The following is a 14,867-nucleotide window of genomic DNA, read 5'->3' on the forward strand; positions in this document are numbered from 1 at the left end:
ATGTGATTACATTACAAAGCTTTTTAAACTTTTGTGATTACATTGAAAAGAATTAAAATTTAGTGATTAAAATAAAAAATATACTAAAATTTAGTGATTTTTTGTGTGATTTATCCGTATTATATCTTATCATTGCTTAGTTTTCATTATAGTTTTATAGGTAATAAATTAGTTTATGTAAAATTATCAAAATTGTTATATTGCTTAAGTCGTCCAAATTGCCTGACACGGGCAAAATCAAAGGGGGTGCAGGCCCAACCCTCCCCCTGCATGCCTAACTGAGACAAATTCAACGTGGACAACAAAATAATGCTCATAAAGTTACGATTTTGTTAGTCAGTTGTGAGTGTTGTACTCTATTTATACAGCTATTAATACCTTTTGAACTTTATACTTAACGTGTAAAGGTCTCGAGGTCTTGGGTTTCCTCCATCAAGCCGAACTTTTGCTTTGTTCTTTGATTCAATAATATATGTCCTCAAAGTAAACAGTAGTACATACCGTCAAACCAAACTTTTGCTTTGTTCTTTGATTCAGTAATACATGTCCTCAAAATAAACAGTAGTACATACCATCAAACCAAACTTTTGCTTTGTTCTTTCAGTAATATATGTCCTAAAAGCAAACAGTAATACGTACCAAAGTGGTATCAAAGCAAAGGCATGGATCAAAGAGCAAAGCATTTGGAGCAGACTGTGCAATCTTTGTCAGTATGGCAACATGAGATTCTTTCTCAACTGAATAACCTGTCTGGGAAACTCAATAATCGTACAGTTCAGCTGACCAATATAGAGAAGAGGGAGAAGCGTCCTCAGCACAACAACAATATCAAAGGAATAAGGTGTCGGCAACAAGTTAGGCGGTGGCTTTACTTCAACATATATAGGCTCCCAAATAAGTCAAATTGGATTTTCCATGCTTTAATGGCGCAAAAGATCCTACGAGTTGGCTGTGTAGAGCAGAGCAATTCTTTTAATTTTGTGAAACCCCGAAAACAGAAAAGGTTTCTTTGGCTTCATTTCATTTGGAAGGGAATGCTCAGCTGTGGTATCAGCCATATTAGAAGTGATTGCTGCTTTAGGATAAAGATTGCAAGCCCAGGTAAATTTAACTAGATTCAAATTGATTTACAAAAGGGTCGGGTCCCTTGGTTTGTTGATTTCTATATATCTACTGCCCCTAGAAAGATACAATGGTTACGTACTTTGGAACCTATATATTAATTAGGATTTTTCAAAGCTTTTAATGAAGTTTATGGATGGTGGATGGAAAAGATGTTGTTTTGCAGGGCTCTATATATTATTCCTGAGAATAAGGCTGTTGATAACAATCTGATTGAGCAAGTAACGAAGAAAAAGAAAGCAGGATTTTTTTTTGCTAGTTCTCGGTAATCCAGTAAAGTGTGCATCAGAATCTGTATTACATTCTCATATTTGGCGGATTTTTGAAAGATTTAAAGAAGTGCTACATGAGCCAATTGGTCTTTCTCCCCAACATGTACAAGCCTGTTGAGTCCTTGATTTTGATGCCTTTTACAAAATATATGTTTAAATAAAAAATAAGACGTTAATCGAGTAATATGTCTAATTTAATCGATTAATATACCTTTTAATTGAGCAAAAATTCATTTTAATTGAGTAAATATGTTTGGGAATGTTAGTTTTGACTAACTTTCAAACATTACTCGAGTAAAGTATATGATTGATCGAGTAACGTTGTTAGAGTTTAAAGTTTCAAATTAGATTAATTAGCTAACATATTGGACATAATTGAGTAATAATTTTTAATCAAGTAATTAACAAGCATTTTATTCGATTAAGTTCTCTACATAATCGAGAAAAGTCAAGATACTGAAGACATTAATTGATTACTCAAATAATTATGAAATAATGTTAATTGAGTAACAAAATAGTTAAACTAAGAGATATTTTAGTCGAGTAAGATATCTTTTTAATTGAGTAATTATTTTGTAATAGAATTGTACTCAATGGTTTATTCGATTAAGAAGTTATTCTTAATTGAGTAATATCTTGCTTAGTCGAGTAACATAATATTTTAATTGAGTAATAACCCTTTGATAGAAATGTGCTTAAGAGTTTAATTGACTAAGTGTTAGTTTTTAATAGTAATATCTTAATTAGTCAACTAACACAATTTTTTAATTAAGTAACAATTCTTGAAACAAAAGGGACTCAAAAAGATTAATCGACTAAGAGTTATTATGTGATAGAGTAACATCTTATCTAGTAGAGTAAATAAATTTTTTAATCGAGTAATAATTCTTGAACATAATAGTACTCGAATATTTAATTGACTAAGAAATGTTTTTAATTGAGTATTATCAGTTTTAGTCAAGAAACAAATTTTAGTAGTCGAGCAAAGACTCATGCATCTCGTAATTTTAATCGAGTAAGATTATTCAAATAGTCGAGTAATGTTTATCTTAATTGATTAAATTTTAGAATCACTCGAGTAATCTTGTTTCTCACTTAAGTAACAGTTTGTCTTACTCGACTAATACTCTCTGAAAATTGAAAAATATAGCCGTTAAGACTGCATTAAATGCACTTGTTCTTCATTAAATGATATTTAATCATTCTTTCATAAAAAAATGTATGCAAATTGAGTTACAAACTGAATTCTAATAGTTGGAAGGATGAGAAAAGAATGTTTCTTTGCAGGTTATAGGTATTAAAGCTTTTATTTTCTTTAGACAACCTAAAGTGCATTGAATGAGGAAAAGCTATATATATATATATATATAAAACACAAGAGAGACTCAGGACCAAGTAGCAAGCTCAATAGAGTGAATACTCATCTTAGAAAATCCAACTGAAGGCTTGAACTCAAAGAAAGTCTTTTAAAGCCATATCTTTTGTTTCTTATTTTTAGTGATAGTGTATTGTAATTGTAAAATCCTTCATTCTCTGAAACTCTATTAAGAAGCCTTATTTACTTAGAGTGCATATTTACTTAGTTTTTTTTTAGTGTTTTCACTTAAACTATTTGCTTTCTAAACTGAAAGGTTAGGTGCTTAAGACATCATGTAAAGGTTATAGCTGCATCTTGGTAAAAATTGTGTAAAAGTTTTAGCTTAAAATTACATATAATAAGTTGTTGAAGATCTTTAATGAGGAGTTAAAGTAGGAAGTAGACAGTTAAGGCTGAACCACTATGAATTGTTGTGTTTATTAAAGGCAAATTGTTAGTCATGATTAGTGAGCATAATCAAGGTGTATTAGTATTTTAATGAAATATGTTTGTGTATCCAAAGATATCAAATGTATTCAGTTAAAAATATCTTTATTCACCTAGGTAGCGTTTGTTAAAATGAGTAAGATAAGGTTATATCTATTAATAATAGTGTCCTAAATGATAAATTTACACTTCATGAAATGTAAGTGAGTGACATTTTTTTATGTATTCTTGATAATGATAAAATATCATATCTTCATTTATACTCTTCATCTCGCCTTTATGAATGAGTCCCTAGATTTCCTAGTAAATGTCATATTCTTAAGAGTTAAGATTGTGTGACGTGAATCTCTAGTTCAGGATTTGTTAAAGGATACTCAGTCCTTAAACTTATCATAAGGAGAAAATGATTTATTGATTTTTAGACCGGCACATGGGTTACTATTATTGTTAGCATGGGATGCTAATGGGAATGAGGTGGTGAGTCAAATGCCACATTGCATGAGATGCATATAGTAGGCATGTGGGTGAGTGTTGGTAGAACATCTATTGAATGTGATGCATGCGACAGATCACATGGCTTAGAGGATTAATGATCTATTGATGGGTCTCGATTGTGTATTTGATCATTTGACTAGAGGTGACAAAGTTGTCTTATGCACTGGTGTCAAAGATTTATCGTTTAGCAAAACCATTCAATAAGATATGTGGATGTTCTCTGTGTGGTCTTTGTGCAGTGGTGTATGGAGGCAGATATTCGCTGATTAGATCTATTAACCTCTATTGGATGGGGGCGAACTGTTAGTGTTATGTGCTCTAATACTAGATTTGGATGACATTTAGCAGGTTTGTTTAATGCATTCATTGTATCTTTGTATAAATCTATAAAAGGAAAGGTTTTGTTCATTCATATTTTATCAATCAATTATATGAATGACTCCCTCAATCTTTTGTGTAAGAATCTTATTCTCAAGGTATTGAGACTGTGTGACAGGATTTTCTGATAACAAAACTTCTTAAACTATTCATATTCCTTAGATTATTTGGATGGAAACTCTGATTAATTGAGTATGGACTAACACAAGGGTTACTACCTTGTTCGATATGGTGATACTAATGGAAATGTGGTGTATCATGTGCCATATGACATGAGTTGTCACTAGTAGACCTGTGGGTGGTCGTTGAGGAATGATTAGCTGAATGTAATGCTGATGAATGACCACATGGCTTGGGTGATAATAGTCAAGTCTTCAAGTTGCAATGGTGTTGCTAATCCTTGGACTTGAACTAGCATGGTTGTTTTATGTATTAGTGTGCAAGATTTGTTAATGAGCTAAACCATCCAATTGGGAGGTGGGATCGTTCATCTACGTGATTCTGTATTGTTGGTATATGGAGACAGGTGTTGGGAATATGATCCGTCACTCTCATCGATATTTAATGGGGTGAACGTCTTATGTGATATACTATTAATATGACAAGACAATCCCTGGCCAGGGAAGATTGAAAGTCAATAAAGATGTATCTTGAGGTGTCATCTAGTCACATTAATGAGATCTGACACATAGTTACTAAGTTTGTAAGTTTTCTTGAACCGCTGCTAGACACTATTCAAGAACTCTTGGAACGTCATTAGGATTTGGAGAAGTTCAGTTGATGGGTCAAGAGGTTTACTGATGCCAAAAGGGATTTCAGTATTATTTGATTGTTAACGAGTAGTGAACCTAGAAAGTAACACACCATATACTATTGTGTTTGGTATTAATATTGTGTGCCCAAAATATCTCTCAAAGTGTTTAGTAAAAAGTTAACCCTTAACCCCTCTCAACTACTAATAATTGGGGTGTTATATGGCACAAAATTGGAGAGGCTGGTGGGGGTGGGCAGCAAAATTGAAAATGCAATTAGAATTAAGGAAGATTAAGGCCCTATTCTCTTTGTTGTTTTCAACCCGTTTTGAGTTTTTAGTTTTTTAAAACACTGAAAATGCGTTCTCTTTTCTATTTTCAAAAACACATTTTCGAAAAGAAAAGAAAAATTTGTAAAGAAAACTCAAAACAATATTTTGTTGTTTTGGTGTTTTCAGTCAAAACGAATTGAAAACACCCAAAATATTGAAAACGCAGAAAACACCAGACCCCCCCACTCGCACCCACACCCGCACTGAACCACATCTCTCATATATTTCTCCTATCTTCTCTCTATTATGTTCTCATCTTCTGGCCATCGACAGCCACCGCCAGCACCGTCAACCGCGCCCCCCACCACCGCGACCAGTGTCTTTGACCCGCCCCCCACCACCGTGACTAGTGTTGTCGACCTGCCCCCATCCCCACAGCGACCACCGCCGTCGATTGCGCCCCTTATCGCCATCGGGACCACCGTCGTCGACCACCCCCCCCAGCTGGTTGCTGGTTTTGTCTACTCTCTCATCTCTTCTCTTTTCTCTTGCTAGATTTAAGGAGATTTGGCTGGTGGATCTTCCTGATTTTTTGGTATGTTGGTTGATGGGCCCTTGGGGGTCAGGTGGTTGCCTCTGATCGGCAGTGGTCGCGGGTGACAGAGCCAGCACCGGAGAGGACGCAAGGCGCCAGAGAAGAAGAAAAGAGAAAAAAAAATAAAAGGAAGAAAAAGAAAAGGGAAAAAATAAAAGAAGAGAAAAAATAATTAAAAAATTTATTATTAAATTTTGAAAATAAAATTATATATTTATTTAAAATTTAAAAAATAAATTATATTTATATTATAATTAAAAATATAAGATAACATATGTTATATTATTAAGTGTATAATTTAATATAAATTATTATTTTACTTTAATAGTAGAATTTCATTAAGAAGAGTTAATTTTATTTTTTAATAATTAAATTTATTTAATAAAATATCATAATAATAAAAAAAGAAATAGTTTTTCAAAATTTCAAAAAAAATACGTTTTCTACTTTTCTATTTTGAGAAACAGTTTTTCAGAATGACAAAAAGAATATATTTTCAAAAATTTCAAAACAGACACTTAAAACTCAAAATGAATTCAAAACTCAAAATTGAAATACGAAGAGAACACCACCTAAATTATTGGAGGAGGAAGTCTAATAATTGAAAAGGAAAATTGAAATTGGAATTGCACAATGAAGTTTAATAAGTGGGAACATTAAAGAATTATATTGGAGATAGTGGAAAGATTAAAGAATTAAAATAGAGAAAGTGGAAGGAGATAATGATTGAGAGAGAGGGAATAATGAAATAGAAACAGAGGGCCTTCTACTTCAATTAATTATTCTTCTTCTCTCGCGTCTTTCTTCTTCTTCCTCATCTACTTCCTCTGAAAACATTCTACTGCCAGAAATATTTTACGTGTGAGTCACGTGTAAAATTTTTGAGACATGGGTGTTGGTGATACACGAAATCTCTGTGTATAGGATGGAAAGAGGTGACCGGAACAATATCGGACTGCATATTAGGTGTAAACCGACTAGGATCACCACATCTTTAGGTAGATTTAGTCTCAATACAGAAATCGTTTCTGTATTCCATCCTTATATCGGACAACAGGTATACATTTATTTATGTATTCATTTGATGAATATGTGTGTTGCTTAAGTACCCAAGTTATGTATAACATGTATATTATATTCCGGTGCGTGTATCTGATACACGATAAAAAAAAAAAAAAATTCCCGTACTGCCATACTAGTAATTCCCTTCACGAACATCTTATGTGGTCTATGTTGGTAGTGATTGGAAATCCCCTAGTCAGGGTGAGCATGAGATTGGAAAGAATTTCCAACGTTGGAGGAGTTCTGACATGCTATCTCTATCACACCGTACTAGGTTTGACATAGTTACCGAGTCATGTGATTTTAATTAGTTCATGGCTCTCACTCGATCCGGATGTTAGTTAGTGGAAGGACTATAGTGCATGGTAATTGAAAAGTTTTAATAGGTTCATCCGAAGTTAAGAATTCATTGCCAGTAGGATCATCTTAAGTCCTAGCTAAGGAATACTTGAGATTTTTTAAGATGCTCTGGGGATTTGGAGAGATCCTCTTATTAGGTCGAAGGGTTCGACTAGCATCAAGATGTTGATGCGTCATAATTCCTACATGGTTGTGATCCTAGAAAGTCACATGCATACTGAGTAATGTATGGGATTAGTGATCCGTAGCTATTAGTGTGTTCCTCGTTACTAAGAGTTAGTGATGTTGGTTGTCGCTAATGGTTAACTGTATGGATCTATGGATATGTGAGACCGCTAAGAGTTAGCGAGGCATGCCGTTAAGAGTTAATAGGGGTTTGGTTCCATTAAGAGTTAGTAGAAAGGATATTATGTGTTAATAGCAGGGCCTAAGTGCAGTTAGACAAAGTTGGAGTGTGGCTAGCAATAATCGGTTAACTGGTGCATGGAGAGGTCGACCACTTCGAGCGGTTGACCAGTGCTCTCTTGCGGTCGATTGGTCCTGTAAAGGTTGACCGCCTAAAAGAGTTGACCGAGTGCTTCATGTGGTTAACCGTTTACCTCATAAATGCTCTGATGCAAATGATAAATTGAGGCATGGGAAGGAAGAAGGCGTGCACGAGAAGGGAGAAGCAAATAAGAGAGATTGGAGAGGGTTTTTACAGAAGACCATTTTGCTGAGCTGCTCCCATCTGCTTGTTCTTTTTCTTTCGTTCTTCCTCTTACTTACTGGCTGATGATTCTTTTTCTTCCCTAGCTACTACCATAGCTTCTTCTTGCTTCAAGCTTGGCTGGTGCAACTTTCTCTTCATTGTTCTCCCATATAGATTGGCTATTGGACAACCACAATGTAACCAAAAAGGAACCACGGTATAGTTTCAGGTCACTTTTATTGAAAGGGTCTTAGCACAACATTAGTGGAAGGTTCCAAGACATCTCAAGTGTGGACTGATTAGGTCTTCCACACTTGAAGAGGCGGGTTGGTTACCCGACGTTGCAAGTTCGAGGGAGCAAACTGAACATCAAGGAGCAGCCACCGCATTGGACAACTGGCCCCAATATTCATTCGAAAAGGTATACCGATAAACCCCATATGGCATGGGTTTTCTGTTTTGCATAGGGGTGATGAATATCGAGTTTTGCGGGGTCAATTTTTGTCCATTGTGTATGATTTTGCTTTTGTTGTGCATGTTTCTATTTGTGAAAATTCTTTGAAAATGTAAAAACCCTTGCATTGATCCACCAAGAGTTGATGTCTTGGTCGCGATTCCCCGTCGCCTTTCAATAATAAGATCGGGTTGGAATATTTTTCGGATTAAGATATGGAATGGTCAAGACAAAATTAGGAAACATTCCAAAATTTTTATCAGACTATTTATTAAATTTTTTGGAATGCATTGGGGGATATGTGGGTATTTTTTTTTTTCATTCATAAGGTTCAAGATAAATTTATTTGGAGGGAAAGTAAATAAATTTATTTGAACAATTTTAGATAAAAAGTCATGTGACTTCTTTTCCAATGGTTGCCAAATAAATTTAATAAACATAATGAAAAGCATTTGTATCTGAAATGTTTTTCAAATCCCACTTTTTTCAACCCATATATTAGGGGTTAGCAAACATTACCCTAATAAGGTTAATATATGGCATTTATTTATGATAATGTATAGTAGTGTCTACCCAAAGAAGAACTACTGTATATTTAATGTCTTTATCTGAATCTATTAAGAAATTGATAATGAACATTTATGATGCAGTTATCATAATCCAATCACAAGCATAATCCGTTACTTTGTTTAATGGTTTGAACTTCTCAGAATGGAAAGGGTTTTAGATCTTGACTTGACTCTATTAGATAATAGACCCGCTACTCTTATAGATACAAACAGTTAGGGAGAGAAAGCATGGAAACAAAGTAATAGGTTGTGTCTTATGTTTCTTAAGATGACTATTGCTAGCAGCATTAAGGTAACCTCCACAAACAGAAATGCAAAAGAATACATGAAGTTTGTGGAAAAACATTTTCATTCTGCTAATAAGTCACTAATTGATACTTCAATAGCAAATCTCATGACCATGAAGTTTAATGGGTCACAAACTATGCAAGGGCACATTATTAAGATGACTAATATTACAACAAGATTGAAGTCCTCTAGGATTAACTGTGGATGATTCCTTTATATTACAGTTCATCTTGAACACACTACTTTTTGAGTATGGGTCATTTCAAATTAACTACAATACTATTAAGGATAAGTGGAATGTGAATGAATTGACCAATATACTTGTTTAGGAAGAGAAAAGGTTAAAGAATCAAGAAAGTCACTTTATTAATCTCGTTGGACACAAGGTTGTAAAAGGAATGAAAGGGAAAGACCACCAATTTAAGAAAAGAAAAGGGCATGCTAATGCTTCTCAGGTTGAAAGGAAGGAATGTTAAAGGGATAGATGTCATTTTTGCAAAAAGTTTGGACATTATCAGAAAGACTGCTTCAAATGTAAGGCGCGGTTTGAAAAGAAAGGCAATTCAAATACCTTTGTATGTTTTGAATTAAATTTAAGTGGAATTCCTTATAATACCTTGTGGTTAGATTCCGATACTACGATTCATGTGTCTAATATGATGTAGGGATTCACTACGATCTGAACCACAATCCCAACTAACGATTTTTTACTCATAGGAAATTGTACGAAGGCTTTAATTAAGGGCATAAGGACTTACAGGCTAGTCTTGGATATTGCTTATCACCTAGACCTATTAGAAACTCTTTATGTACCTTTAATATCTAGGAACCTTATTTCTGTTTCAAAGTTGGATGGTTCTAGATTTAATGTAAAGTTTAGATTTGGTAGTTTCAATTTATTTAAGAATGCTATAATTGTTGGTTCTAGTGTTCTTATTAATAGTTTATATAAATTGAAACTTGATAATGTTTTTGTCGATTCCCTACTTACTGTACATCGTAATATTGAAATTAAACGTGGTATGTTGAATAAAAATTCTACTTACTTGTGGCATAAATATTTGGGTCATATATCCAAAAAAAGGATAACTAGATTAGATCTAGGTATGACGAAAATATTGTTAGAATTATATGATCGGATCATATGCAGTAGAAACAAAATATGATTTTACAGGTATCACGTTTATCAAAAAATATGGTTTACAAAATCAAAGACTAGACAAAAATACTTGTTAATGAAATCTAATTTCACCGTTTGGTAACCCGTCGCAAAATTCTTGAAATGTAGGATGTCGAGTCGATCTACTTGAAACTACTTTTGATTCGAGAGTCTTGAGAGAAAAAACATAAATTTTTCTAAATTTTTTTTGACTAAATTTGGATTCACTTACGTCTGATTCAAGGTTTATAGTCCTATTTATAAAGCACCATTGAAAACCCTAGGTATCATTAGGTCAGGCTTAATGTGCTAGCAAAAGGTCCAATCCAATTATTAATAATTAAATCATTATATTCATAATATAATCATTTAATTATTCTTATTTATCTAATAAATAAATGCACCAAAATTAGTAATTATTACATAATTATCATTTTTCTCTTTAGAAGTGATTTCTTATTTTGTGGGATTTTTTGGGTTTACAATTAAATTGACTACAAAAATTAATCGATTATTAATTTTCGTAAATCATGAGTGACATCTAGCAATATGTCATGATTACTCAATTTAAGTTGAAGTGGATATTATAAATATTTTACTACAATACCACGCAATACAATCCCTCTATCATCCTATATCTCGACAAGATATGAGATCACGGTCAACATGTCAAATCTCTTAATCTCATCATATGACCAAATTTAAAATCAATCTTAACTAATATGACATAACTATTACGAAACACACATTCTGTCGTCATATTTTATCGGCCGATTAGGATTTATCATCAAGTGATTATTGGATTGCATAGGATATCTTCCTCATAAATCTTGAGGTGATAGATTCTATATTTGATGCACACATATCTCATGCATCACTGAACTAGACACATAGATACGTATGATCGTCTCTGATTAGAACGACCATATAGTATTTTTGATAACCTAATCCACCAATACACAGAAATCCATGTCATCTCAGGTCTAAGAACTAGTTGCATATCCATAGTTAATATTGAATCATTGATCCGTGAGATAAAACCCATATAATTCAATGTTAACAGTCTCATTCAGTGAACTCGTCTCTATAATGAACACCCACTTATCTTCCTTCTATATCTGATATATAATGGCACGAGACTCACCAACCTTATCTTTCAATATATCATACTGAACAAAGAGGAAGACGGTGTGCTGGCCTTTATGAGTTGCTATTATCCAAATTAGGAACTTTATGACCAGAAACTTGTTTATAGTATAATGAATCGTGGATTATCTGTCACGTATATTCTTAACACTTAAAAATGGTATTGACTCCTGTACTATACTAAATGATATATATATGTTTAATTTAAACCATATTGCAATTTAAATAAAATATAAACTTGCTATTTAAATAATATTTAAAGAATTACAAGATCGAGTCCATTTGTGTCACTGGAATTGGTCTTAAGGGCTTATATCTAACAAATATATTAGGATCTGTGATGCCAATTTTGGTGGGATGGTATGAAAAAGGATATGGCAAAATTTGTTTTGAGATATTTAATGTGTCAACAAATAAATGCAGAACATAAAAAACTAGCTGGCTTATTGCAATTGTTGTCGATCCCGGAACAGAAGTGGAATAACATCTACATGGATTTTGTTACAAGCTTGCATATAACAGATTTTGTTACGAGCTTGCATAGAAAGTTAAAAGGTTATGATGCAATATGGGTTATAGTTGACAGGTTGATAGAATCAATGCACTTTTTGTGAATTAAGAAGGCCTTTCCTTTGAATCTCTTAGGTAAGATATACATTGAAGAAATTGTGAGATTACATGGGATTTCGTCTAGCAAAGTATTTGATTGCAATCCCATGTTCATTTCTCATTTTTGACGAGCTTTACATGATGCCCTATGAACTAAGTTGAGGTTCAGTATGACATTTCATCCACAAATTGATGGGCAAATAGAGCGAAATATTCAAACTTTAGATGATATGTTGAGGGCATGTGTGTTAGATTTTCATGGCAACTGAGATTATCACTTTTTGTTAGTGAAGTTTGCCTACAATAACAGTTATCATTCCAATATCGAAATGGCACCTTATGAGGCATTTTATGGCAGACCTTGTAGATTTCTTATTTGTTGGGAAGATGTAAAAGACAGAGCATTGTGAGGGCTAGAGATTATAGAACAAACATCTAAAAAGATTTGGACCATTAAGACCCGACTGAAAGTAGCTCAAGACACGCAAAAGAGTTATGCTAATAAGCGACGATGCGACCTAGAGTCTATCGTTAGAAACCATGTATTTTTTAGAGTGATGCCAATGAAAAGCGTACAGAGATTTGGGGTCTTTGGAAAACTTAGTCCTTGTTGAGTGGGACATTTTGAGATATTGGAGCGAGTAGGGTCTTTAGCCTACCAGTTGGTCTTGCCTCCACAATTGGCTAACGTATATAATGTCTTTCATGTGTCTATGTTACGAAAATATGTGCCAAACCCATAGCATGTCATTGATTATCAACCCCTAGAAATCAAAGAGGACGCGTTGTATAAAGAGTTGCCTACTAGTATTCTGGATCGAAAGGAGAAAGTACTGAGAAACTGATATATTTCTTATGTGAAAGTCCAATGGCAACATTATAGTCTAGACGAGGCTAATATGGAATTAGAGGAAGAAATGAGACGTGTCTACCCTAATTTATTTGATTAGTCAGGTGAGAATTTGGGAGACCAAATTCTGTTAAGAATGGAAGAAATTGTAACAACCTATTAACGGGGTTTGGGTTACTTTATTGATATTTTTGCATGTATTGCAGATTTTTATTGGTCAATGAATTTGAGTCATTATATTTAATATTTGAAGATGGAATATGCATGATTATGATCAACAATAATTGTGTATAAAATTTTATGAAAATTGATTTTTGGGCACATTTAATAATTTTGTGAAAATTTAGGGACTAGAGTGCAAGTAATGAAGAATTTGAAAATTTAAGTTCTTGAAGCCTTAATGACATATTTTCGATGTATAATTAGAATTGTCGACCTTTTATAACGTTTTGATTGTCAAAATAACTATTTCGTCGTTTTTGGACAAAATACTATACTTCCTTTAATAAGAATTAGTTAAAACTAAAATATTATTAAGTGTGAAAGTATTGATAAAAATATATATAAATTATATTAGTGAGATATTAGTTATGAGAATTATTGTAATGGTGTAATTAATTTTTATATAATATTATCTGTGTAATAGTATAGCATATTAAAAGAATTAATAAAATAAAAAAATGTTTAATTAATAATAATAATAAAATGAAAAATAGTAAAGATTGGTGGAGGAGCAGCTTCACGTGAAGCTGTCCCCATCTATATATATTTATATATATGTATATATAATATAATATTATAATAAATTATTATATATTATTTTTAAAAGGGCAAAAGAAAAATCTAAAACAGTAAAATGGCGGTGATTGTGGGAAGGGTTGCCCATGTATATATATAATATATTATATAAAAAATATTATATATATTATATTATATTATATTAAGAAAAAGAAAAGAAAGAGAAGTTGTCGGCTTCAGGGGTGAATAGTATATATATATATATAATATAATATATTATATTATTATTATAATAATTTAACATATATACATATTAAAAAAAACAAGAAAGAGTTACCAAAGTACTATATGTCGTGTATATATATATATAAAAGAGTTGGCAGCCACTTCTTCTCTGCGCCTATATAAGGCGAAGCTCTCTCTCTTCTTATCTTCATAATTCCAAATTCACTTAGAACACTTTAGCAATTCTATTCAAACAATAATCAAAAGAAAAACATTTAAGGTAAGTTAATTTTTTTCTTTTTTTTTTTTCAGAGGCAAGTTTTATATCTATCTTTTATTTTGAATGTAACTTTTTATATCATTATTCTTTCCAATACAAGTTCCTAAACCTTTTTTTTATTTTAAAAAATTAATTATTTTTTTTGAATTTTTATTTTTCCTTAAATTCTTGATGAATCTCATCTAAAAGCCTAAATAAAATTGTGTTCACCCTATATTTTCAAATGAATGATGTCACTCTCATGTTGGGTCATCACATTTAAAGTAGGTGTGGTTGCATCTTCTATGTGTATCGGTCAATCATACAGATATTTGTTGATTTAATGTTATGGTTAACCATTATTGAGACTATATGTATGTGATTAATGTACAAATATGGGTGTGGTGTGTGTATATCATTTGGTTATATATGGTAATGTGTGTGGAATATTTGGGGACATGTGATCATGTACAAATTTATATATATATTTACTAGTTGATATATGTGCATGATAATTACTTTGTGCATCTATTATTTTGTGTGATGGACTATGTTCGCAGAGTACCCCTAAGCTTGATAGGTGTAAGCTTGATGCGAGAAAGAATTCTGATCCACAGTTTAATGTTTTATTTACATATATGTATTTTTACTTGTATTTTAGGGTCTTGTGTGTCGGAATGTCTTATGTAGACCTCAAGTACCGTATGTGTGCATCTGTACATATGCATAAGGTTATGTGATTGGGTATAGCATGGCATGAGTGCATA

This window comes from Diospyros lotus, chromosome 4, assembly GCF_014633365.1.
Source record: "Diospyros lotus cultivar Yz01 chromosome 4, ASM1463336v1, whole genome shotgun sequence".
NCBI lineage: Eukaryota > Viridiplantae > Streptophyta > Magnoliopsida > Ericales > Ebenaceae > Diospyros > Diospyros lotus.